We start from the raw sequence: 27,472 nt of genomic DNA on the forward strand, positions 1-27,472 counted from the left end.
CAGTAACACAGGTTAAAGATAATATTTCAGAGCATATTTAAGTAAGAAAAGATGCCATTTTGAAGAAAAAAAAAACCTAAACTATATTATTTCATATTTAGTAAACAAGAAAACTGTGTTAGAGTTTATGATATAATTGGGGAAGGGGTGAAGGTATGTCAACAGATAATTGAAGATATAGATTTGATTGGGGCACATTAATTAAGATGGATAAAAAGGGAGAAGGAAGAAGGGTTATGGCAGTTGAGAAAGAAATACCCATGTTGTAAAATAACAGAAGAATATGGGCTAAATTATTCAAAACAAATAACACTGTTATCCAGTTTTTATACTTGTTTACAAAGAAAGATATATGTGTGCACTCTGCAATAGATGCAATGGGGAAAGATTAATAGTTCTATAAGCAGCAATATAAAAGAAGGAAAGGAAGAACTTAATTAGGGCTGATTAGGGCTAACAAATGATTAATATTAGGTTAAAAGGAACAGGGTTTATTTTTTTTTAACTTACAAGGTTTCTTTGTTATCTTTAATTTATTTACAGTACAAGTAAAGACAAGGTAATGCAATATAGACAAATGCTTTCAAATATTTGCACAGCATACTCACTATGTTGCCCAAAGTATTGGGACACCCTTCCAAATCATTGGATTCCAGTGTTCCAATCACCTCCATGGCCACAGGTGTATAAAATCAAGCACCTAGGCATGCAGACTGCTTCTACAAACATTTGTGAAAGAATGGGTCGCTCTCAGGAGCTCAGTGAATTCAAGCGTAGTAAGCGTTTCCACCTGGGCAATAAGTCCATCCGTGAAATTTCCTTGCTACTAAAAATTCCACAGTAAACTGTTAGTGGTATTATAACAAAGTGGAAGCAACTGGGAACAACAGAAACTCAGCCACAAAGTTATGGGCCACATAAAATGACAGAGTGGGGTCAGCACATGCGGAAGCGCACAGTGCACAGAAGTCGCCAACTGGGGCACCACAGTGGCTAAATGGTTGCACTTCCGCCTGGCAGTACTAGGGTCATTGGTTCGAATCCCAACCATGGCACCACCTGCCTGGAGTTTGCATGTTCTCCCTGTGCCTGCGTGGGTTTCCTCCGGGTACTCCGGTTTCCTCCCACACTCCAAAAGACATGCTGGTAGGTGAATTAGATCCTGTCTAAATTGTCCCTAGTATGTGTATGTATGAATGTGAGTTAGGGACCTTAGATTGTATGCCCCTTGAGGGTTAGGGACTGATATGAATGTACAATATACAGTATATGTAAAGTACTGCTTAAATTGACGACGCTATATAAGTACCTGAAATAAATAAACTGTCTGCAGATCTGCAGAGTCAATAGCTAAAGAACTCCAAACTTTGTGTGGCCTTCAGATTAGCACAACAACAGTGCATATAGAGCTTCATGAAATGGGTTTCCATGGCCGAGCAGCTGCATATAAGCCTTACAGCACCAAGTGCAATGTGTAAAGCACACCTGGACTCTAGAGCAGTGGAGACATGTTCTCTGGAGTGACAAGTCACACTCTGTCTGGCAATCAGATGGACTTGTCTGGGTTTGGCAGTTACCAGGAGAACGGTACTTACCTGACTGCATTGTGCCAAGCGTAAAGTTTGGTGGAGGGGGGTTATGGTGTGGGGTTGTTTTTCAGGAGTTGGGCTTGGCCCCTTAGTTCCAGTAAAGGGAACCCTTAAGGTGTCAGCATGCCAAGACATTTTGGACAATATCATGCTCCCAACTTTGTGGGAACAGATTGGAGATGGCCCCTTTCTTTTCCAACATGACTGAGCACCAGTGTACAAAGCAAGGTCCATAAAGACATGGATGAGCGAGTTTGGGGTTGGGAACTTGACTGGCCTGCACAAAATCCTGACCTCAATCTGACAGAACATTTTTGGGATGAACGAGAGCAGAGACTGCGAGCCAGGCCTACTCATCCGACATCAATGCCTGACCTCACAAATGCGCTTCTGGAAGAATGTTAAACAATTCCCATAGACACACTCCTAAACCTTGTGGACAGCCTTCTCAGAAGAGTCGAAGCTGTTATAGCTGCAAAGGGTGGGATAACTCAAAACTGAACCCTATGGACTAAGACTGAGATGCTATTAAAGTTCATGTGCGTGTAAAGGCAAGAGTCCGAACACTTTTGGCAATATAGTGTGTCATCTCATCTTATTGGCTTTCTAGTAAGATTCAGGCCATCTTAGATTACCCCTAAAGATGCAACATATGTGCAGTTTTTTCTGGAATTTAAAATTTTTTATTGGAGATTGTTCAAAAATGTTTAAAATTCTGTGGCCGATATTACTCAGTTAACTAACAAGGGCACACATTTTCAATAGTCCATAAAGGCAGAAAAAGCCTTTTTGCACATGAAAACCTTATTCACAACTTCATCCTTATTGATACATCCTAGCCCAGAACTCCCCTTTATTGTAGAAGTGGATACCTCTGGTGCTACAATTGGCGCAGCTCTCAATCAGAGAATTAGTGAGAAAATGTCATGCTATCTATATGTATACTACTCACACTAGATAACACCAGCAGAGTGTAAGGGTGTGACGCATTAATAAATACTGTTGTCCAATGTTAAACTATAATGTGCCTGTAATATGCTCTTTGGTCAGTAGATGACAGCAAAGTCCGAGAATCAAGTTTGCAGAGATGTTTGCTAAGATAGAACCAATACTTTTTTACCTTATAAAGTTTAATGAATGCTAATTTAGGGGTTGAGTAAGACCCTCAGAAGGGTCATAGTGAACTGTAAATACAGGTTTGAGGCTGCAATTAGGAAATTACTTACTGCATCACAAACTCTCTGGGAAGGGGAGGAGTTCCTGTGCTGAGGAGGAAGTGAAGTCTGGGTCTGGCTGTTGGATGCTGAGGACGTTTGGAGAATCTGTGTGGAGCCTGGAAGAGGATTTACGGCTCACAGTGGAATCTGGCGACGGCACCTAGGGAAGATTCACAACGAGACCAGGAAACAAGTGACTATATGGTCCGGTTCTGGAGTGGATCAGGGAAAAAGCACCAAGAGCCTGCCAGGGAACTGTAAGTGCGGCTTTGCCGCAGCACATCGCACCACACGTGGTCAGTGACATTTTGGATATACCAGAAAGTTACAAGAAACACACTCCACTTTCCTTTGGATTACAAATAGTATTGCGCAATACTTAGGGTGCACCCCAACGTTATATCTTGCTCAGGAACATTCAGGCGCAGCCAGGTTGCTTTCTGGACATTGGGGAAAAGTCCTCAAGTACGGGGTTAGTGTTAGACAGTATTATTCTTACTCTATGGTTATGCGCTGTTATCATTCTGTTTACATATGCTCAACTACATGATCACTATAACTGTTCAGTAAACGTAATTGTTTTAAAAGAACCGCTGTCTGTGTTTGTGTGGCATCGTGTACCCTCTGAATCTGTGGGCCCAGCCCTCGGTCTTCTTTCAAGAGCAGAACTATTACATCAGAAAAACATTCTGTTAATGCTCTGATCTGTACATCAGATTGTCAGGGATGCACACTCCAGGGAGATGTCCAAGAGTGCTATCAGCACAGAACTGGTGGAAACCAGTGGGACCCAGGTTATCCCATCTACTGTCTGGAGAAGTCTGGCCAGAAGTGGTCTTCATGGAAGAATTGAAGCTAAAAAGCCATACCTTCAATGTGGAAGCAAGGCTAAGCAACTCAACTATGCAGGAAAGCAGAGTAACTGTGGTGCAGAAAAATGGCAGCAAATGCTCTGATCTGAGGAGTTAAATGTTTGATATTTGGCTGTAGCAGGAGGCAGTTTTTTCACTGAAGAGCTGGAGAGCAGTAATAATGAGTGTCTGCATGCAACAGTGAAGCATGGTGGACATTACCTGAACATTTGGGCTGCATTTCTGCAAATAGAGTTGGAGATTTGGTCAGGTTATCCTCAAGCTGAGAAATAAAGGCAGATACTTAGCCATCATGCTATAGCATTAGTGAGGCATGTGATTGCTCCCAAATTTATTCAGAAGCAGGAAACATGCAGCCAATGTCATTAAGAACTATCTTCAATGTAATGAAGAACAAGGAGTCCTCGAAGCTATGGTTTTGCTCCCCCAGAGCTTTAGTCTCAACATCTTTGTGTTTATGTGGTTTTACATAAAATGACAGAATAATTTGAGGCAGCCTATATCTACAGAAGATCTCTGGTTAGCTTTACAAGATGTTTGGAACAACCTGCCTTCTGAATTTCCTCAAAAACCAGTGCAAGTGTACCGAGAATAATTGGTGGTTTGAAGGCAAAAGGTGGTCACACCAAATATTAATTTGGTTTTGTTTTCTCTTCTGCTCATTTACATTCCATTTTGTTAATTGATAAAAATAAACTATTAATACTTCTATTTCTAATAATATTCCTAATTTACAGCCTTTTTTCCACAACTGCCTAAAAGTTTTGCACCAAATTTGTACCCAAGTTATAACTAACAATTAGAATATTGCAACATATAATCAATAATATACCTACAGTATATTCTCCTCCAGGATCTCTGTGGTTGGCTGATGTTCTCTTCGTGCTAATGATTTATTGTGTATTAAGCAAATGTTTAATTTTAGTATGTTTTGCACAGACATATCAGCTTGTGTTACAATTTTGGAAAAAAAAAGAATTAGCCCTTTACCAAGAGAGCAGACAGAATTCTCATGATTGTACATTAGCGCCTCATCCACAGAAGACTACTTCTCTGGCAGGATGCTGCAAGAATACAGGATTGACTCTGGCCAGTCCAGGTTAAAAAGTAACCTTACAAAATGCATGTGGATGAGAGTAGACAGGGAATGATGTGTCAATAATATGAAAGCCATCTCAGACCCCCTTGCACATGTTAGCTGGCTTCTCATCCCTGTTGAAAAGAACTATCCTACTCACAAGTAAATGTGGACAGTTGCAGACAGACTAAAAGATTACCTGCACAGGGCAGAGTTTGAAGTCATATCCGACCCACTCACTTACAAGACATTGTTTGGGTGGCAGTTTTGGATAAATTTTGTTCTAGTTTGAAATATTGTGCAGGAGTTGGAAAAAGAGATGCTGATGCCCTGTCCAAAACACCATACAATTCTGGGGCCTCTGAAGTGGATGGGATTCAGCTGATATCAGAGGAAATTCAAGCCCTGCGTCAGGGAATTGAACATAGAACTAGAAGATTAACAAGAGCTAAGGCAATTGGGGTCCCCAAAACAGGAATCCTCAAACTTCACTGCAACTTGACCCAAAGGAGGGATGATACCCAGAGTTAAGGGTTTAAGGAAAGATCAAGCAGAGGATCTACTCAGCTGTCTAAATTCAGAAGCTCTTGAAAGTCACCAGGCAGAGTTGCTATTAACTGGATCTCCAGATAGAGCTTTGTTGATTCACAGAGTGCAGTCACTTGTCAATACATAATATTAAGGTTAAAAATAATACCTTTAAAAGTTCTGTTACTGTCAGTTGTCACCAATGAGTTTTAACACTGCACTTTATCAATAGATACATTTAAAGGATGGAGATGAATGGTCATGTAATAGCCTTAGGATATGTGTAATCTCAGTGACCAGATAAGGTTATGCTCAATCATGACCTGTAGATGGCTCAAATATAGCACAAAAGTATGAGTAATTATGGTATGATTTAAACTTGAATGGAATTTACTCAATGTGAGATAGACCTTGGAACCTCCCTAAGAGCCAATTCTTGGAATGACAACTGGAGTGCCACTAAATCCTCGTCACAAAACATTGAGGCCCTAGGAAACCATTACATAAAATAATTATAAAATCCTTACTCAGTAGTATTTGGTCCCTGCCAGAATTGCAAAGTTGGTGCCCTTACCTGTTTGCCAGAGATACTGAAATATATCTTTACATGTGGTGGTCCAAGGTACAATAATTTTGGACCAAAATATTCCATATGCTCACTAGACTGTTCACAATTACAATTTCCTGGTATAGCTCTTCTTAACACCCAAGCACCAAATTTGACCTCCAACCAATTTAAATTGCTATTGCAGGTCACCACTGCTGCCAAGCAATCTATAGCAAAGTCTTGGAATTCCTCTAACCTCAGGGTATTTGAGACTAAGAATAGAGTCACCCAGTTCATGATCCATGTTAAAATTAAAGTAGTTTATTTGGTTAAAGTTCATAATTACAACTCTTATTTTTAATACATTTTTCCATCTACCCTAATGGCTGGAGACCACTACTCTTTCACCCCACAGCTTAGGAATCCAATATCATGTCACTCCTCAGAAACATATCCTCCCCCCTTCTCTGTCTTCTTTTTCCATTATACTAACTCAATGCATATACTGTACAAGTTTGTGCACTGTCTGTCATTGCTTTTTATTTATGGTACATTTCCTCATAACTTCTGATTCCTAATGTTTCCCTTTCTCTGATAATTCCATACAGAGGCTACTACCTAGTGCCTCTTCGGTTCACAACCATCCTAAGGTTTTGCACCTGTATACTACAAACCATATTTTCCTTCATATACCTCAATCCAGAAGCCTGTAAATGTATACTTTTCTAAGATATATATATATTTATCTTTGAGCTATACACCATATATCTCTAAAGCACCTCTGCACTGTACATTTTTACAATCCTTGTATACTCTTTACTGAAGTATTGCTGATGTTGTGGCTGCCATGAAACCTTACCATAACCCGTGTACCATTCACTTTAATAAAAATTAAACAAACACTTAACTTGGATTTCAAAATGGTCATAACAGCCCTTTTATTAACAACCATAAATTAACAGTCATTCTTTAATACCAAATTCTTACAACAATCTTTACGGCAATAAAATACAAAACTGACCCTCTCCTTTTGTCTCAGGTTCATGAAGGCCCCCTTTTTACTACCAGATCAGCTGCATCAATCACCACATTCCTATTCCAGCACCTAGCTGCAGATACACCGTCTCAAGGACAAATTGTTGACCCTTTTGACACCCGATGCAGCCAGATGACCGATAGCCCCAACTGATGTCACTTCAATAAGGAAGGTATACCCATACCGAGGTGGGCCCTACCCATTACACTCCACATACTGTTTTTACCATGCTGGCTAACACAGGCCTAAGACCCCTGCCACAGACGCCCAGCATGAGATCTCATGCCTGGTCACCCTGCCATAATAGTAAAGCCCTTTGCAAGTCCTCTTACAAGCTCAAAACCCACATATCACTGTCTACAGCAGACAAATGCACCCCATCGCCCCTCAAATAAATCCAGTTATCTCCCTCCAGCTCTGCATGCCAAACTGCCAAACCCCCATTCCTGCAAAAGAATTTAGCCACCTCCCTGTTGACCTTAATTCTTGCCTTGTTAAGCCTGGCCACCAAGTGTGCACTGTGCCAACCAGCCGTAGCAATATTATTGGACCACACCAAAACCGTGCCTGAAGAGGACATGTGCAAATGGAAGAAATCCACCTTTACGTCCCGGATCAAATCCCTTGTGGACCGCAAACCCAAATCATTCCCATCCATGTACAATAATAGAACGTCCATAGGCCAATCCAGTCTGGCATAACGTTGAACCTCCAGCAGAACTTGAGACCACAGCATGCCTGGAACCCTGATCCACCTCACCCTGGCTTCACTGCAATGAAAACCCAACTGCCAGCCCTCCTAGCTCCCCAAAACACATAGGAGTGCCCGAGAATCCACATTAACCTCCCTAGCAGTATGATTATTTCAGATTTTTGGTGCTGAAAGCGGTACCATTATTCTGCATGGAAATATGTAGTTTTTTTATTGTAGGCTGTAATATTTAGGAATAACTCACTGAAATCTGTCCGAACAAGAGTCTATTAAACAACGTATGATAAAATTTGAAACACAAAATCATAAATTATAATTTAATAAATAATCATAAAAAATTATAATATAATAATATTACATTTAATTCAATAATACAATCAAACCAAAAACACTGAAATTTGAAATATAGCGCCAAGTTCGCACATTGCTGAGCAAAGTTGCAAAATTGTTTTCAGTGTCTGATGACAAATTTCTCCACGAATCATTATCACTCAATTCTGCATGTGGTTCTGATTTACTATTGTGGTTCTCTAGCTGATCTAAACCCGCTTTTGACCTAAAGGGACACTTTTTGGATGCCATGGACTTTTCTAAGTTTCCAGGCAGAAAGAACATTCAAAATGCAGACAGGGGACAGGACAGAGCACTCGGGACAAAATGTATGTGAAATGGGTTGAAACAGCAATGTTTTACTATGAAAAATCGTTTTGAAAAAAATGACATTTTTTTTAAATTTTCAAATTTCCCGCCGGCGGCGGCGGCGCCCGTACGTCCCGACGTCACAGGGACCGGAACACAGCAGCCGGATACCGGCATCTGCCGGAGGAGATGGCCGGGGACGCTGCAGGGGACACATCGCAGGAGCGAAGGACAAGGTAAGTGCTGCAGGGACTCCCTATGCAGCGCTGCATGGTAAGCCCGAGTGTAGCTCGGGGTTACCGCTTTTGGTACAGAAACTTTACCCCGAGCTACACTCGGGAATACCGCCAGGGGGGTTAAGCAAGAGTCTGAAAAACAGAAACAACATCATCCCAAAAAACCATAAACCACCGTGACGCAACATAGAAACCAAACAAGTAGTGTACAAAATGAGACACACTAAACAACAATACGGCCCAAAAACAACGACACGTAACAGATCACAGAACACACAATGCACCAGGAGGGAAAAAACACAACATGGAACCACAACAACTACAAGAGTTGCGGACGAATATATAAACAAAAGGATTGGGATTCCCACTTAGCAATCCACTGCACAATCCGGTCACCAAACCCACAGCAGGCAGCCTTTATTGCAGCCCCTATCCGAAAAGAATGAGAAATGTACTCTGATGATGAAAAATCCACCACAACCAGACACTTCTGGAACACTTTAATAAACTGAAAGTGGGACAGTGCAATCATCTGCATGACTCAAGAAAGGCTCGGGCCCTGCGGGCCAAAGTTGCAACCAAGCTAGCAAAATAGAGACTGAACATAGAAGAATACCCAGAACACTACCCAACACCACCCTGGCCGCATGACCCAACTTGTCTGTTTTAGAACGGCAAAGCAGCAAGATAGCCCTGTCTTCCTGAACCAACACATCAGAAAAAGCCAAGCCGTCCTCCTTATGTACAGAAGGACTTACCAACTCCCCCACCCGAAGAGCCCCGACAAAGGCCAGCTCAAACGCCATCCAGAACAGCCCAACCTCAAAAGCATTTGAATACACCACAGGCAAGCAGTCAGATAAAACCTCAAGCATCACACACCAAACCGGACGGCACAAATCCTTAACCCAATGGCCTCTCCGGTAACCCCGCAACGTCGTGCGCACCAAAAAGGACTTCGTAACATCCTACAAGCTCGCCAACTCGAAAAAAAAGGCCAGGCCAGCCATTTTGTGGCCCAAAGCAAAAACAGAGACACCCTCCTCACAGTTTTGTCCAATAAAAGACAGCAAAGCATGTAGTCTATCCTCATCCCCAAAACATCCACCCACCGAAACTTGGCAACGAACGCCACTCACCCCATACCCTTTCATACACAGCCCAGGTAGAGTCCACAATAGAGCGACATTTTAGATTGTCTATGGTGGCAAGACGATGTGCAATAAATGACAGGGGCACAGGACTCCAAGTTGCTCCACCTCCGGAGCCAACTGGCGAAACCTGTCCCACTGAAATCAAGAAAGTGCATCAGCTACATTGTTCTCAACCCCAGGAACCTGAACAGCATACACAAAAACATTAGGACTCATACAGCGCAAAACTTAATGCCTAAGCGACCGCACCACCAGTAGGGAGGAAGCAGAAAGCAAATTAATGTCCTGAAACACACCAAAGTTGTCGCAGTGAACCTGTCTGTTTGAAAACTCAGGACCCCACAATTCCATAGCCAATATGATTGGAAACAATTCCAATAAGGCCAGGTTGCGAATGGAATCCGATCCGCTCCATAAAGAAGGCCATCTACCTGCACACCAACATCCACAAAAGTAGGCCACAAACCCCACTAAACCCACCGCATCGGTATACAGATACAGGTCCTCGCTCGACACCACCGACTCAATCCACAGAGACCCCCAATTGTAATTAGCCAGAAACACCTCCCAAACCTTTAGATCATCCTGGTATTCCTTAGCCAGCCGAACGTAATGGTGCGGAGCGCTCACCCCTGAGGTAGCCATAGCCAACCTCCGACAGAATACCCGCCCCATGGGCATGATGCGGCAGGCAAAGTTAATCATGCCCAAGAGAGACTGTAGAGCATGCAACCGTATTTTCAGGAAACTGAGAACTCTAGATACCACACACCGCAAATCCTCCAATTTGTCCATTCATTCCATGCAGACAGTGTCAATAACAATCCCCAGAAACTTCAGTTCCGTCGTGGGGCCCTCCATCTTTTTCAATGTCAATGGCACCCCAAAGACCTGAAACACATGCTGCAACATAACCAATAGTATCAAACAAGTCCTATCTTCGGAGGGGCCGAGCACCAGAAAATCATCCAAGTAATGAATGATCGACCGCAGACCAGGCAAGTCATGAACTACCCACTCCAAGAAGGAAATGAACATCTCAAAGTAAGAACATGAAATAGCGCAGCCGATAGGTAAGCAACAGTCAACAAAAAACTGACCCTGCCACCTGCACCCCAACCCCAATGCCACCTCGATGTCGGTCTTTGCCATAAGAGCGCCTTTACCGAACTTGCACACCCATCCCACCACCACATCAAAAGACGCATATGATATGGTGCACAAGGAAGCGTCAATTGCGTTATTCACTGAACCACCTTTACGGTAGCGCAGGTGATAAATAAGGTGAAATCGATTAGGTTCTTTCTTAGGGACCACCCCCAGTGGTGAAACCACTAGATGATCAACCGGGGGAAGAGCAAATGGGCCTGCCATTCTACCTAAGGACACCTCTGTGCGCAATTTTGCCGAAACCATGTCCGAATGCGCATAAGCAGATCTCAAATTGGCCTCCACCAGAGGAACAGATGATAAATTTGAAACCCTCGGTAAAGCTCCATAGAAGAAATAGGGGCACAATCTGATCAGGGTATCTACTTAAGAACGGCAACAGCTTTTCCAACCTCACTAGCTTCATACCTTTTTCCAGTGTTGATCAACTTCCATTTTTCCTTACACTTTTCAGCCAATGGTGATGAGGCAGCAACACCCCTGGCGTCCCCAAGAAAGGGAGAAGGAGTAGCCCTAGCCTGGGTCATAAGTTTCATCCACAAGCTGATGTCCTTATGATCCCACCTAATCAAGGGTCTAATGGCCTTCCACTAGTGGAACTGCTCATCATAGCGCAGACACGCCACACCCCCATACACCCTCTGGACCTCACTAATGTAGTCCAACTAGCAGAAAAGAGCCGAACAATGACGCTGGCTAAAATATTGAACGCTTGCAGCCAGTTGGGGAAAGTTCGGGAAATAAGTTGATAACGCTGCTTCTCCTCCTCATCCCTCCTACTCTCATCTGGCTTAAATTTATCCGGATTACATTTTTCTAAGGGCAACAAGAAAAATATGTAGACGTATTCTCCCTTCCAAATCTTCTCCTTTACATCGCACCGAAGGTGTGCCCCAAGGAGACTCTCATAACAAACATAAACCTTACATCGCACAGAGTCAGACACACACACCCCCTCAGAGGCCATATCACACTGCAAGGCATCATCCACTGCCATTCACCAGCGGAGGGCAAAACGGCCAACAAATAATTTGTGGCTGAGCTGAGGGATACCCCAGCACCCCCAGGCAGAACCAGGAGGGTCACCACAGAGAGGGGTACCAATGGCAACTGAGACATCCCCACAATGGCTGCTCCCCCATCCCTGACAACATCCATGCGGGAATCAGCGAACTGGAAAAGCGGATGCACCAGAAGACTCCAGCACCATTAACTACCTGCACCCGTCCCTATTGCCAGGAGAATATTGGACAGCCACACATCCTGCCCTGTGCACAAGCCCCCCAGCAGACCCCCCCATCAACTCCCCAGATGACAGAGCCGGGCTAACACATGAAGGTATGACAGGGACAGACGACAAAGAACAAACAGACTTACCAGGCTGCCCCGGATCCCCGAGCCACACAGCCATCACTCTGGATCCCGTCTGAGTCCGGGTCCCATCTGCCACTGTCTCCAGCACCTCTCCAGCCTTGGAATCCGACAGTTTGCCTTCCGACCGATCCTCCCTTCTCCAGTTTTCCTCCTCACTCCAGGCTGCTGTGACAGGGTGCACAACAATGACTTCATTGGCCACCGCCTCCCGCATTGACAGGCCGCTAGACAAGAGCTGTCCTTTCTGCACCACCACTTCTTCCCTCCAAAGAAGCACCACTGATGGTGCCCAACTGCTGACCAGTCCCCGACCCAGTCTTTTGCCACAGGTGGTCTTGGCTGCCCCTAGAGTGAGGCCCGAACCAGCCGGAGTAGCCCTCCCCCAGCGGGCCACACTGCCAGAGGGGGAAGTACCCTCAGCGTTGGCCACATGGTTTCACTGTTCAGAAGAAGAGGGCTGGGAGCATTCAGGAGCAGCAGACCTCCCGCCCGGGTCCCACACAAGATGGGGATTCATCTCAGCCCCGCCAGCAGCAAGAAGAGGCGATCTCTTCACCTTTGGGGCTGAAGGGTCCCTAGAGGAGCTCCCAGAATGGTGGCTAACCCTAGGGGTCACCTCAGGGCTGAGGCAAGCAGGAGGCTGTGATCTCCTCACCTGTGACTGCACCAAGGTTTATGAAGCTGGAGCCTGCCCCGACCCCTACAACAGCCCATCCAACTGGGCATTCAGCCACTGTGGGCCATTCACCATAGCAGCCATCCAAAAGCCGAGCGAGCAAGCTCTCAATGTCCTCCATGCTAGCTACGACAGCAGAACTACGGCCGCAAGCACCATCCACGAAGTGTCTTCTCCACAGACCAGGCTCCCACTGACCCTCAAGGAACTCCTTCCTTCTACCAAGCCACTGCTGCCATTCCCAACCGCACCCTGACCCACCCTCTCCACCAATAAGGTAAGTCTTACCATCCTTTAAATTGACCAATTAAGAAGTCTGTCTCTAGCCTTCCCAGCCAACTCAGTCATGCAGGCCCTACACTTACGCTGCACAGCCAGTTCCTGCCCCTTTCTTTCTTTTTTATTTCCTAATAAAAACATTGAACAATAACCTTTGAATTGAATGTATTGTCTTTCTGATATCAATTCAATAGCTCTGATTTTACAAATATAAGTTTAGGACTATAACAGTTATATGAAGTTTGTACTTATAATATTGTGCTACTGTAGAACTTAGTGGTCCTCTCTGCCCTCTGGATGGAAAACATGGGACATGCAAGCAGGTTTGCATGAGGGAAGTGGGTGAGGAGAAAGCCTAATGTGTTATAGAATTTTAACTTTTATCCAGACTGCCATGTATTTTGGGGCATCTTTGGAGGGGGGGGGGCGGTGGTCTGTGTGCAGTTTTGTTTTGTTTTTTTAGAAGTCAGAAAGAAAAAAGTAATTTGCTAGCAATTTAAAACCACATTTTCTTTGTAAAAAAAAAAAAGCCATTTTTTTTTTTTGCACTGGTACAGGTCACTTTTTTTTTACACCCCTTTGCCTATTTGCCCAAAAATGGGCATCTTTTATTTGACAGATTCAACTCTTCATTTTAATAGGGTTCAGGTTCAGCATCCAAAGTTCTTTGAAGTTTGCCGAATCCTATCCAGGGCGATTTGGTTTATCCTAATAAAAATTCAAGAAGAATCCACTGTGCTGCTTAACTTTGGAAGCTCTTTAAAGTCACCAGCCATAACTTCTGTGAACTGCATCTCCAGAAACAGTTAAGTTGATTCACAAAGTGTTTAACCACTTGCAAATGCATAATATCAATGTTACAAAAATAATTTAAATATTTCTGTTGCCATCACTTTTCCCCAGTGAGTTTTAATGATTGAGCTGCATACTTTGCCTGTATCCTGTGTTACATTAAAGAAAACTGTTTAAAATAAAGCAATTGTTTCACAGTCTTTTAACAAATCTCTATTTATACTTTTACAGAGGTTTTTATATTTGGCTAGAGTTTTCATTTTGCTTTTTTTTAGTATGTGGATATTAGTAGATTGAAATGAAAATAGTATATAACATGGAAATAAAACTTTTGTAAAACAGTGGCACGAGAACAGATATCGTCATCAATTATAGGCTATGATATAATTTAGAGAACATTCAATTAGAAATAAAAAATGCTTTAATATTTCCATTCATTTTTATTCTGATCTATAGCAAGACTTATGAACATCTGCGACTCTTTAAAAAATTTGCATATATTAGCTAAATATAGTATGTCAGCATTTATTTGCCATTTGTGTCCAGCAGTGCTAAGCTCAAGGGATGCTAAAATAAATTGTATTTAACAGCTACTCTATTTTCTCAAGAACTACTAAAAATGTCAATACATTTCATATTTTATATGAAGCTTCTCCAGTTTACAAAGATTAATGTGTTTAAGATTGAAGTTTTTAGTGGTTTCCAAAAAAGTTTATGTGCTGGAGATCTGCCACAATTTGATATATACTTTCAACCTCACTACTATGCAAATAACAATTTGGCACAGAGATCTTAGATTTTCCTCTAGAGACAATCACATATTTCAACTTTCCACAGCCAAATTATATTTGACATTTAATTTTACCCTGACTTTCTCTATCTTGACAGCGTCAGACACTTGTACAGCCCTTATGCTCATTAAGCGAGAGCCTTCCATCTCAATTTTTGTTAAATTGTTCATTTATAGTACTGTTTTTATATTTAATTTACAGCTTGCAAATTGGAACCATTCTTTGTTCTATCAGAGTAAATTTAAGTAAACATTGCATAACAAAATACTTACACAGAGACAGTTTTGTTAACCTTTAAGGTGCTAAACACCACTTAACACAGCACTTTGGAAAAAAAACAAAACAATAGAATATGATAACATAATCAGTTATACAAGTGAATATATACAACATTCAAATAAATATGGAAAAAGAAATAGTGATATGTTGACTGCAGACCCCTTAAAGGATAAGTTCACCTTTTGTAACATGTTAAATGTTACACCCATATTCAGGTTGTAACATGTTACTTTCAGACCAGTCTCTGCTTCCTCCCAATCCCGATTTTGACAGCTAGAGGGAGATCTTCTCCCCTTTTGCTAGCTGTCAAATTTTTTTTAAAACGCAGTTGTGTGGCGCTCCACCCACATGGCCACGTCACTCCTTCACAGTCATCTGTGAATGAGAGACTAGAAGTCACGAAAGCCTATCAACTTGTAGGCCTCAATGAACTACCGCGGGTCTGTGAAGCCGGTAGTTCATTCATACTTCCTGTCAGTATATCTGCTTGCTCGTACATCCCATGTGGGCAAACAGATATTCTGACAGATCAGCAGAAGACCTGCATGGCATCTGCTGATCACTGCTGATCACTGGTGCAATGCTTTCCAGGCTCCTGCAGACAAAAATTATAAATACACATTTTTTATACCTGCAAAAAAAATGTGCAGGTATTATTTTTTTCTAAAAGGTGAACTTATGATTTAATAAAAAAATAAATGTATCAGTCTCATATCATCATGTGTAATATATAATTACATGCCCCCATCAATCAAACATGGCAAATTGAATGAAATAATAATAAAATCAAATGATTATTGACTTTTATTACTGTTACTATTAGATCTAAAAAATATAAAAATATATATTAATTTACAAAAAAAATATGTTATCATTCAGCATGCCATGTTTATTTGATGGGGGCATGTAACTACAGTATATATTACATATGATTGATTATTATAAGTTATTAGGATTGTAGGTCCTTGTTATGTTCTTTGGATTAATTACAGTTTTGATCTGAGTTTTCAATAATGTCTCTTTCTCTCCTACCTGTATATGGTTATATTTGAGGAAAAGTTCACTGCTGTAGGTTAGCATCTACAGAGTTAACTTTTTCAGGGGGAGGACTATTTAAAACTCTGTCACCATGCCGTGTGGCTTAGCCCTTCGAGAAAGTCAGTGGGATGATACACTGCACAAGGTAGTGGAAGTGATGTCATGCGCAGGGGCGTACTGACCCTTTGGGAACTCGGGCACTTCCCGAGGGCCCGGGATCATTAGGAGGCCCCATGAGATGTCCCTGGTACCTTTCATAGGCTTTTTTGGGTGTGGCTTGAGTGTGGGCAAGGACACAGGGGCCCCATAATCCCCTCTTGCCCGGGAGCCCCATGAGTTGTCAGTCTGCCCCTGGTTTATGTGTGAGACATAATCATCTGGTGAGTGAAACTCTCAGTGAGAGTGGTTGAGCACTTGTGGTGATGGAGTTAAGTGTGAAATTCACACTATTGCTTACACCTTTGAAGCACTGCCACTGATCTGGTGAACTATTGGGGACTTTGGGACTGTATGAAATAATTTTTGGGACTATTATGTTGTCTTGTGCTCCGTGAAATCTATAGACACTTTTGGATTTCTGGTTTGATAACCTTTAAGATAGTTTTTATATACATGACAAAACCATGGGGCTACAAAAAACTACCGTGTTCTTTAAAATTGATGTTTAACAAAGGTAAATAAAATGGAAAAGATGCAAAAATATATTTTGAATAAATATTGCAGCTAAAATATGTAATAACGTTTAAACTATAACATGGATTACTTATGACACTAAACAGTACTGGCTGAACCAGTCTGAGAAAGTTAGGGTTTATGGTGGATTGGGTTTTTTCAGTTGAGTTGGATGCTCACAGATGATTGATCCTTACCATTTTAGCATATAGTGTATTTGTTGGGAAATTGGTGTGCTTCCCTATTATCCTTAGCATCTCTGAGTCCCCTTTTCCCTAAACCTAGATTGTCAAATCAAATTCACTACAAGTAAAAGTTTTTATCCACTTTATTAATCATGTTGCCTGCTGCTGAACCCTGCCCAAAGCTCTGCTGTCACTTTTTGTAAGCTGGAATTCAGGTATTATTGTTATAGCATAGTACCTTTCGTCTAGCATGGACAAATGAAAGTAAGCATACTGTATCTGATACCAGACTGATGCTTATATAAGCCGCAAATCACTGTAGCAGTTACCACTATTACAGTGATAGCAGCAGTCTTCTGGGTCCAATGCCAAGCAGCTGCCCTTCTGCATAGTAACCACAGGGGGTTGCTCACTCCTCACTGCCACCATTTAGAGAAAACCTTATAATTTTTCAATTAATACCTCTGATTGGATGAGAAGGAAAGGTCGGCAGTGTGGTCACTTTGTCTTATTCATCTAATAAGAGGCTCCAGAGGTCCAATGCCAGGCTTTCTTTAAATGGTTACTATGCAGAAGAGCAGCCCTTCAGCACATGGAAGACTTCTGCTATCACTGTAATAACAGTGATTACTATAGTGATTTTCATAAAATAAGAAATGATATCATGCTGTGTTTTATGTGACTGTTCTCACCAATAGGTAGTACAACAAACCTACATGCACATAAATAATCAAAACATGCAGCGCCACCAAAAGTAATTATGTTATAACAAACTTACAATGAAATAAGTGAAATAAAAGAGAGACAGTAGATATTCCCAACCACTTCATGAAAAGATTGTGCTTCACAAATATCTGAAACACCGCAATATTGGTTAGTATCTTCGCTCTATTTCTGAAGATGGATATATCAAAATATTTATGGAACTGATTTTGGGAGCTTGGTTACTGCTGAGAGGAGTCTGATGGTGCAGTTATTGAGAGATACCTGACACACATTGATGGCTGTGGAGATACTATATGAGTGCATATGCTGTTGTAATGGCAGCCATTGGATCCGGTGAGTTTGCAATTCAAAACGAGGTGGTTGTGGACCTCTGACTATCAAGGTGGCAGACAGATGGTTTTAAGGATTTCACTGAGACTTTAATTTTTTTCACTTGGACTTTATATATTATTATTTTATTTCACTTATTTAATCATATGATTGTTATCACATAATTACTTTTAGTGGTGCTGCACGTTTTGATGATTTATAGTGATTTTCAGCTTACACAGGTATCAGTCTAGTATGAGATATGTATGCTTCCAAGCTGGACTAATGTGTCTATGCTTCAAAAGTCATATCTAAACTTTAGCTGTAATGTAGTACACAAATCAGGATATTCTATCTACGGCCTTAGAAGTGATTTTTACAGAGCTAATATTCTATAAGCATCACATATATTTATAGTTCAATAATTTTTATTAAAGGATTTTGACATAACAGAAAAATACAATACTGCAATACGGTTCATAGTAGGATTAACAATACATATTGTTTTGTTGAAGAATCCCCACCAATTGGCTGGGGATTATATATAGTTGTAATGCATAGTCATGAGAGGTATATTATGTTAGATCTGAACCGTGTTATGGTGAGCAGGTTGCAACGTAGAGGGGGGGTGAGGGAAAGGAGTGTAAGAAGTGATGGGGAGGAGGAAGGGGGAGGGGAAGGGGAAGGGGAAAGTGCTCCAGTCTAGGGATAAGGTTCTAAATGTTAAACAGAAGAATGGTGTATCAGGATTTAACAGAGCAGTTTGGGTTTTGTAACCAACGGGACCAATGAAATTTGAATGAGTGATATGTGGAGTTATTAAGGGCTGATATTTTTTCCATATTGCATTGGAAATTGAGGTCTGTTATTAGAGAGTTGATAGAGGGAGTTTTAGTGGTGTTCCATAGTTTGGTAATATTAATTTTGGCAGCTGCCAAGGTGTGGATAATGACGGTACGAGAGTCTTTTGAGAAATCGATTATTCCAATGTGCAGAAGGGCTAGGGTAGGATTTGGGGCAACTGGAGTTCCCATAAGTGTTGAGATCAATTGAAAGATCTTACTCCAATAGGATCTGAGTGATTTACATATCCATAATATGTGGAATGTGGATCCCGGTTCACCGCAGAGTCTCCAACAAGCTTGGGAATGCTTTGTGTAGTATAGAGAGAGTTTGGTGGGTGTTAAGTACCATTGGTGTAAAATTTTCATATAAGATTCCCAATGTGAGCTACATTTGGACGCTTTGTATGTAGTTTTAAAGGTATTTTCCCAATTTTGTAATGTTATTGGATGAGAGAAAATTTTCTCCCAATTGGTTAGGGATGTGGTATGTAGGGTAAAGTGTGTATTTGTTGTGTGAGCATAAAAAACTGAGATGCCTTTTTTTGGGTATTTTGGTTTGTTGAAAAAATTATATGCGGTCGAGGGGATTTTTGAAAGGAGCAGGATTTTTGTTGTTTGTAGAGAGTGTGTTATTCTCAAGTAGGTGAAGTATTCAGTGTTGGGAAGGTTAAATTTCTTTTGTAGAGTCGAAAAAGTATTTAGTTTATGGTCTATGTATAGGTCCTGTATACGAGTTATACCACAATTGTCCCATCATTGTAGATTTAGGGAGGGTGTAGTTAGGAGTAGCGTATTGAGTGGGGAATGTACTAGTTTGGTTTCTAGAGATTCAGACGATTGGATGTCATACCATGCTTGAAGGGAGGCCTTGATACATGGGTGTTTAAGTAGTGGTTTAAGTGGAGGTATATGTGGAAGGAGGAGTAGATTGCATGGTGTGAGAGGAAAGAGAAAAAGTGTTTCCATGAGGGACCACGATTTTTCATTAGTTGGATTCCACCAAAAATAAAGTTGATCGATAAGAGAGGCAATATAATACGACTTTAGGTGTGGTAGACCTGCTCCTCCTCTCGATGTAGAACGTATTAATAGATTTGTGGTGCATCTAGGTTTTTTAGAGTTCCAGAGAAATTTGGAGAAGATTGCTTGTAGTTTAGTGAAGAAAGTGTTGGGAATGGGAAGTGTACGGAATATGTAGAGGATTTTGGGTAGTATATACATTTGTAAGGTTGCTACTCGTCCCATTTTGGATAGTGTTTCTGTGCAGAGATTAGTGAGTTCCTTTGGTATGTTATCAAGTAGAGATTTATGGCTTGTAGGATATAGTTGGTCTGTCGTGGCAGTGAGTTTGATTCCTAGATAAGGGATACTGTGTTGTTCCCAAGAAAAGGGGAATTGTTTGGCGAGCATTGTTTGGACCTCGATTGGTGTATGGAGGTTAAGGATGGTGGATTTGGTTTCATTTAGTTTATAGTAGGATACTTCCGAATAGTATTGAAGATGTGAGCGGATTATCTATAGTGATTTGTGTGGGTTCGTTATCATTAGTATGATGTCATCTGCGAATAAGCTGATTTTATGTTCTGTTTTCATATGTGTGATTCCTGTAAATGTGGGGTTGTCTCTGAGTATTGATGCTAACGGTTCAATGAGTAGAATAAATATTATGGGGGATAAGGGACATCCTTGTCTAGTGCCTTTTGAAATGTTGAACGAGTCTGAGAGTGTGCCATCCGTTAGGACTCTGTCTTGGGGGTTGGAGTATAGTGAGAGAATAGCTGATAGCATCCATCCTGGCATCACATATATTTAGTGTTTCATACATCCCAAGATTTTCTTTGCATCTGCCAATGAAGTGTTCAGTGGTTCTTCTAAACTTATTTCAACCTGCATTCCCAAATTCATTTACAGCTCTGTTTTGTACCTGTGTTCCATTTAAGGTATATGAATAAATGATATCCCTATGCTTTAGATCAGGGGTCCTCAAACTTTTTGAACAGGGGGCCAGGCGGACACAGTACAGGAGATGAGCAGAGACTGCAGACATACAACGGCAGCGGGAATACTGGGCCGGCCGCTCCATAAGAGGCACAGACATTTCCCCACAAGTGTGTCTTATGGAGCGGAATAGTGCCCCATCTTTGGTGTCAGTGGGAGGAATAGTGCCCCATCATTGGTGTCAGTGGGAAGAATCATGCCCCATCATTAGTGTCAGTGGGAGGGATAGTGCCCCATCATTGGTGTCAGTGGGAAGAAACGTGCCCCATCATTGGTGTCAGTGGGAAGAAACATGCCCCATCATTGGTGTCAGTGGGAGGAATAGTGCCCCATCATTGGTGTCAGTGGGAAGAATCGTGCCCCTTCATTGGTGTTAGTTCGAGGAATAGTGCCCCATCATTAGTGTCAGTGGGGGGAGGAATAGTGCCCCATTATTGGTGTCAGTGGGGGGAGGAATAGTGCCCCATCGTTGGTGTCAGTGTGGGGGGGGGAATAGTGCCCCGTCATTGGTGTCAGTGGGGGAAGGGGATGTGTCCCATCATTGGTGTCAGTGGGAAGAATAGTGCCCCATCATTGGTGTCAGTGGGAAGAATAGTGCCCCATCTTTGGTTTCAGTGGGAGGAATAGTACGTCATTGATGTCGGGGGGGGGGGGGATAGTGTCCCATCATTGGTGTCAGTGGGAAGAATAGTGCCCCATCTTTGGTGTCAGTGGGAGGAATAGTACGTCATTGTGTCAGTGGAGGGGAACAGTGCCCCATCATTAGTGTCAGTGGGGGGGATAGTGTCCCAACATTGGTGTCAGTGGGAGGAATAGTGTTCCATCGTTGGTGTCAGTGGGGGGTGGAATATTGCCCCATCGTTGGTGTCATTGGGGGGTGGAATAGTGCCCCATCGTTGGTGTCAGTGGGGGGGGAGGAATAGTGCCCCATCATTGGAGTCAGTGGGGGGGGAATAGTGCCCCATCATTGGTGTCAGTGGGGGGGATAGTGCCCCATCGTTGGTGTCAGTGGGGGGTGGAATAGTGCCCCATCGTTGGTGTCAGTGGAGGGTGGAATAGTGCCCCATCATTGGTGTCAGTGGAGGAATAGTGCCCCATCATTGGTATCAGTGGGAGGAATAGTGCCCCATCATGACACGTAACTTGCGGACCCCTGCTGCAGCCTAGTTGCTACTGCAGCCAGCATACCTGGTTGCAGCAGCACCATCTGCACGGCACACTTACCTGTCAGCTGTCCTTCACTCCGGCCTCTCTCTCACTCGATGTTCGCGGGGCCGCTCGGCTCTGCCTCCTTGCAGGTGATGGGACGCCTGTGTGCCTTTCCTGAGCTACAGTTCTGGTGCCCAATCACCGGTGAGGAGGCGGAGCCGAGCAGCAGGAGTGAGGGAGTGGCAGGAGTGAATGAAGGAGCAGAGCTTCCTGGACTGGATCGTCGTGGGACTGGGACCGGAGCCAGGTAAGATACAGCCCCCTGCCCGCCCCTGTACTTAGTGTCCCTTCCTGTCTGCCCCTGCTGGCAGGCCGGATAAATGGCCTCGGCGGGCCGCATGTGGCCCGCGGGCCGTATTTTGAGGACCCCTGCTTTAGATGCATGACCTTACATTCTTCAATATTAAATTAAATATACCACCAAACTTCCTATGCTGCTTTTTATCAAGATAATATGTTATAATCCTGTTTTAACTCCACATATTGTGTATGGTATTTCCAAAAATTGCAGCACTACTATGGTGGGGAGCTCAGAGAACAGGAGGATAGAGATTCATATGTCAGAATGCATGCTGAAACAGGCAGTTGCAATGTTCTACAAACAATGTACCCCCCAAATCACTGAAAGTATTAATAACAATTAAATGGGGCAGCTAAGGAAATTGTTTACCAGTGGTGAGTGATAATGAAAATAAGGGAAAAAGATACACTGCTCCTCAGGAGAATAAATCAGTTGCTGGGTATACATTTTGGGTGCATTCACATCTGTGAATGCACCCTGCCTGGGATTAGATGTGAGAACCGTAGTGGGGGTTCCCATGATTAGTTGTGAGTAGGCAGCCCCATTTAAAGCAATGGAAGGTTGCCAACTTTCTAAGCTAATCATACCACCTTGCACGTAATCTCTCAAGCAGTGATCACATGCAAGTGATTGGTCCGGCATATAGAGTACCTGCATTCAGGGCTGATGAATTGCATGTGACTGGCTGTTGCTTGAAAGATGTAATGCAAGTGGGAACAATTAGCTGCAAACGTTGGTAGCCTCCTATTCCTTTCATTGGAGCTGCCTAGTTGCAGCTAATCATGGGAACACTTGCCGGGGTTCATGCATTTAATTGCATCTAATAACAGGGAGGATGCATTCAAGTGTGAATGCACCCTTTTCGACAGATTACAACAGTGTTTCATATGTAAAAACAAATGTGTAATACCTGTGAGGTAGAGGAAAACAGAATTCAGTCATCCTTGGTATAAATCAGGGTAAATAGTTCTGCAAAGCATGGAAGGTATAAATCAGGATAAACAGTTCTGCAAAGCGTGGAAGCTCAAATTACAGCTCACCCTGGATGCTGCTGGCTCACTCTAGTCAGTGAGTCAGTTACATGCCCAAAGAGGATTCCAGTCCTCTTGCATTTACAGTGATAGCAGGGGAATCAGCTGTCACTCTTCCCATTATTGACTGGTTTAGAAATCCTCAGTTTTATTTCTCAAGATGTGTTCTGCCACTGTTCTGGTCCTTCATTTCTGTATTTGCACATTAATCCTTCATACCCTGGTGGTATTTATTATCTATGGAATGTGAATATCTATCTCTCCTACATATACAGTTAAAAAGCACTGTTTTTAAGGTACCACTGAGTACATATGACATTACTAATGCTGACTTAAATTATTGAACAAAGGGTTAAAATTGCACCATCATGTTAACATAATTCATTTCATACATTTGCACAGATTAAACAGTTTATGAAAAAGTGTGCCTTAAAACACTTTGTGAAAAACCCAAAAGAAAACACCCATAAGTAATGTATCTTAGAGCTATTATTATTATACAGGATTTATATAGCACCAACAGTTTGCACAACGCTTTACAAAATGAAGGTAGACATTACAGTTACAATACAATTTGGTACAAGAGGAAACAGAGGGCCTTGCTCATTAGAGCTTACAATCTAGGACATAGAGAGTTATTTTTACGCCTAACAATTGAGGAGCCATAGCTGTGAATAATACTGAGTGCCAGTGCTTATGAAGGACCACCAAAGGTAGAAATGCAGCTAGAGTGATTTATTCTAGTGATTTATGGAGATGATCCCCAATCTGTGTCTTGCTGAGAGTAAACAGGAAAAACAGCAATATTATAATTATGTCTCCATAGCACTTACACTATATTGCCAAAAGTATTGGGACACCTGCCTCTACACACATGTGAACTTTAATGGCATCCCAGTCTTAGTTCGTAAGGTTCAATTTTGAGTTGGCCCACCCTTTGCAGCTATAACAGCTTCGACTCTTCTGGGAAGGCTGTCCATAAGGTTTAGGAGTGTGTCTATGGGAATCTTTGACAATTCTTCCAGAAGCGCAATTGTGAGGTCAGGCACTGATGTCGGATGAGAAGGCCTGGCTCACAGTCTCTGCTCTAATTTACCCCAAAGGTGTTTCTTTCAGGTTGAGGTTAGGAGTCTGTGTAGGTAAATCAAGTTCCTCCACCCCAAACTCACTCATCCTTGTCTTTATGGACCTTGCTTTGTGCATTGCTGTGCAGTCATGTTAGAACAGGAAGGGACCATCCCAAAACTTTTCCTACAAAGTTGGGAGCATGAAATTGTCCAAAATGTCTTGGTATGCTGATGCTTAAGAGTTCCCTTCACTGGAACAAAGGGGCCAAGCCCAACCCCTGAAAACAACCCTACACCATGATTCCCCCTCCACCAAACTTTATATTTGGCACAATGCAGTCAGGCAAGTACCAATTTCCTGGCAACCACCAAACCCAGACATGTCCATTGGATTGCCAGACAGAGAAGCGTGATTCATCACTTCAGAGAACACGTCTCCACTATTCTAGAGTCCACTGGTGGTGTGCTTTACACCTCTGCAATTCAATGCTTTGCATTGCACTTGGTGATGTAAGGCTTTAATGCAGCTGCTCGGCCATGGAAACCCATTCCATGAAGCTCTCTATGCACTGTTGTGTTAATCTGAAGGCCAAACATAGTTTGGAGGTCTTTAGCTATTGACTCTGCAGACAGTTGGCGACTTCTGCGCACTTTGCCCTTCAGCATGCATTGACCCGCTCTTTAATTTTATGTGGCCTACCACTTCATGGCTGAGTTGCTGTTGTTCCCAGTTGCTTCCAGTTTTTTATAATATCACTAACAGTGGAAATATTTAGTAGCAAGGACATTTCAGGGATGGACTTTACAGGTGGCAACCTATCACGTTACCACGCTTGAATTCACTGAGCTCCTGTGAGCGACCCATTCTTTCACAAATGTTTGTAGAAGCAGTCTGTATGCTTGATTTTATACACTTGTGTGGCCATGGAGGTGATTGGAACACCTGAATTCAATAATTTGGAGAGGTGTCCCAATACTTTTGGCAATAAAGTGCATATCAAAAGTCTACGGGGGCAATTTACTAAATCTGGTGTATCTGTGCATGGTAGCCAATTAATTTCTAAATTCAGCTTGTTCAATTAGGTTTTGGCAATACAACTTAGAAGCTGATTGGTATATTTGCACAGCTGCACCAGATTTTGCAGCATGCAGTTATAGTAAATAACCCCCTAAGAGTCTCAGCCTTGTATAACCCATGTTTTAGCTAAATACCCTATATTTGATGATAAAAAGAAAAAATGCCAAGTGCTGTTAAAATACCTCAAAACCCAACATGTTTCAACCTAAAAAGAAAAGCGTCACTGGATTAGTGCTGTGCTCACATAGTGTAAGGTACAATGTATAATTATTATTCAAGCCTTTATTATCATTATTGATTGCATTTATCAAAACAAGATACCTGGAATTCCATTAAACTGTTATTTATAATAAATCCATTAGAGCATTACCAGCTCACCAGGGTGTCCCAATGTCCCAGGAATACTTGAAATCTAATCTTTTAATTAAATAGATATACATTCACAAAAATACAGTATGTACTATAACATCTTCCCTTCCTAACTAAAAGATACTATACATGATCTTAACATTTTATTCTCTGTCTCATGATCACCTGACTACAATCATAGACCATGATAACCATAGATTCCAAACTGTTTTCTGAAGGCTGTCTATGCACTTTCTAAAGAGTATAAGAAATTTATCCTGCAAGGCATTATAATATTTTAACACATAACTACTTTCAGGAACATTGTCGATAACACTTGCAAAATTCTTGGAAATTACTGGACAAAGATTGCAAAGAGTTAAGGTAATCCGTTTGTGGCAAATTGGAAGTCCAATGCCATCTGGACTAAGGATGAGCTTGGTGCACACCTTGTTTTATGTAACTGCTGTATAGATGACATCACGATTAGAGGGATTTATATCTAGCCTCAATTAAAACAAGTGAAATATCAAGCTCACACTGTCTAGCAGTAATACATCAATTTTCTTGATCTCACAATCCTCATCAAGAATAATAATGTGTACTAAAAAATATCCCAAACATGTTTGAAAAGTGGAAAGAATGATTGCTGGAATTTCTGTGAACTTCCCTGAGCTATATTTTTTGGAACATTCAGTAAAGTGAGTGACTATGAAAAAGGTTATTCTGAAATACTTATTGAAAAATGAAGAAGTCTGTACAATACATAGAAATAAATATTACAAGCCAAAAACAATGAGATGAGATAAAAAGATTAAGGGGAAGCATGGACTTTATAATCTAAAATACTCAGGAAGGTCTTTTATAACCCATTTCCCTCTTTGTATATTCTTTGAAACCCCTTGTTCCCAGACACTGAGGCACCTGCAGTGTTTCGATGCAGGGACAACTCCTTGCTTACTTACTTCTATCACTTTATAACAGCAAACGGTAAAATTGTTTCAGGTCCTACAAACGACTCATAAGCACTTTGTTACTTCTGAACAGAAATGTTGAGATGACCCATACTCCCCAGGCCTGAAATCCTCGCTCTACTCACATCTTAGTGGCTCTCTACCCACACAACATGTCTACATGCATACATTGGAAACATATTTCTGGATTGCTTTAGAACCAGAACAGTGGACTCAAATATGGAACACTACTAAATCCTGCTCCCAGAATTTCCTAGACTTAGAAACTGCTATTTTGATGGTACCTTTTACCTACTCTCCTACTTTCTTCAGATCTGCTATGGGTTTTAATGGCAATCTTCATTCAAAAGAAAAAAACACAGAAAAAAAAATGTGTGAGGTCCTTCTAAAAATACATACCAGACCCTTAATCTGTGCATGCAGCCTGGCTGGCCAGGAGGGTGGGGTGAGCATGCGGCCATCATTCCTGAACCAAACAGGACCACGTGCCCTCAACATCGAGGGGTATCTTGAAAAGCACCCCCCTGGCAAAGCACCTTGTCTCCATGTTAATGAGGACAAGCACCTCTTCCCCACAACCCTGGTCAGTGGTTGTAGGGGCCTGCAAGCAACAGGCTTATTGGAACCTGGAAACTGCCTTTAATAATATGGGCCTCCAGATCCCCCTCTGTGAATGAGTATTTGGTACATATTACCCCTACTCATTCACAAAAAAAGGTTTC

The sequence above is a fragment of the Staurois parvus genome, unplaced genomic scaffold, assembly GCF_062004578.1.
Source record: "Staurois parvus isolate SC_StPar_1 unplaced genomic scaffold, SC_StPar_1.0 ptg000598l, whole genome shotgun sequence".
NCBI lineage: Eukaryota > Metazoa > Chordata > Amphibia > Anura > Ranidae > Staurois > Staurois parvus.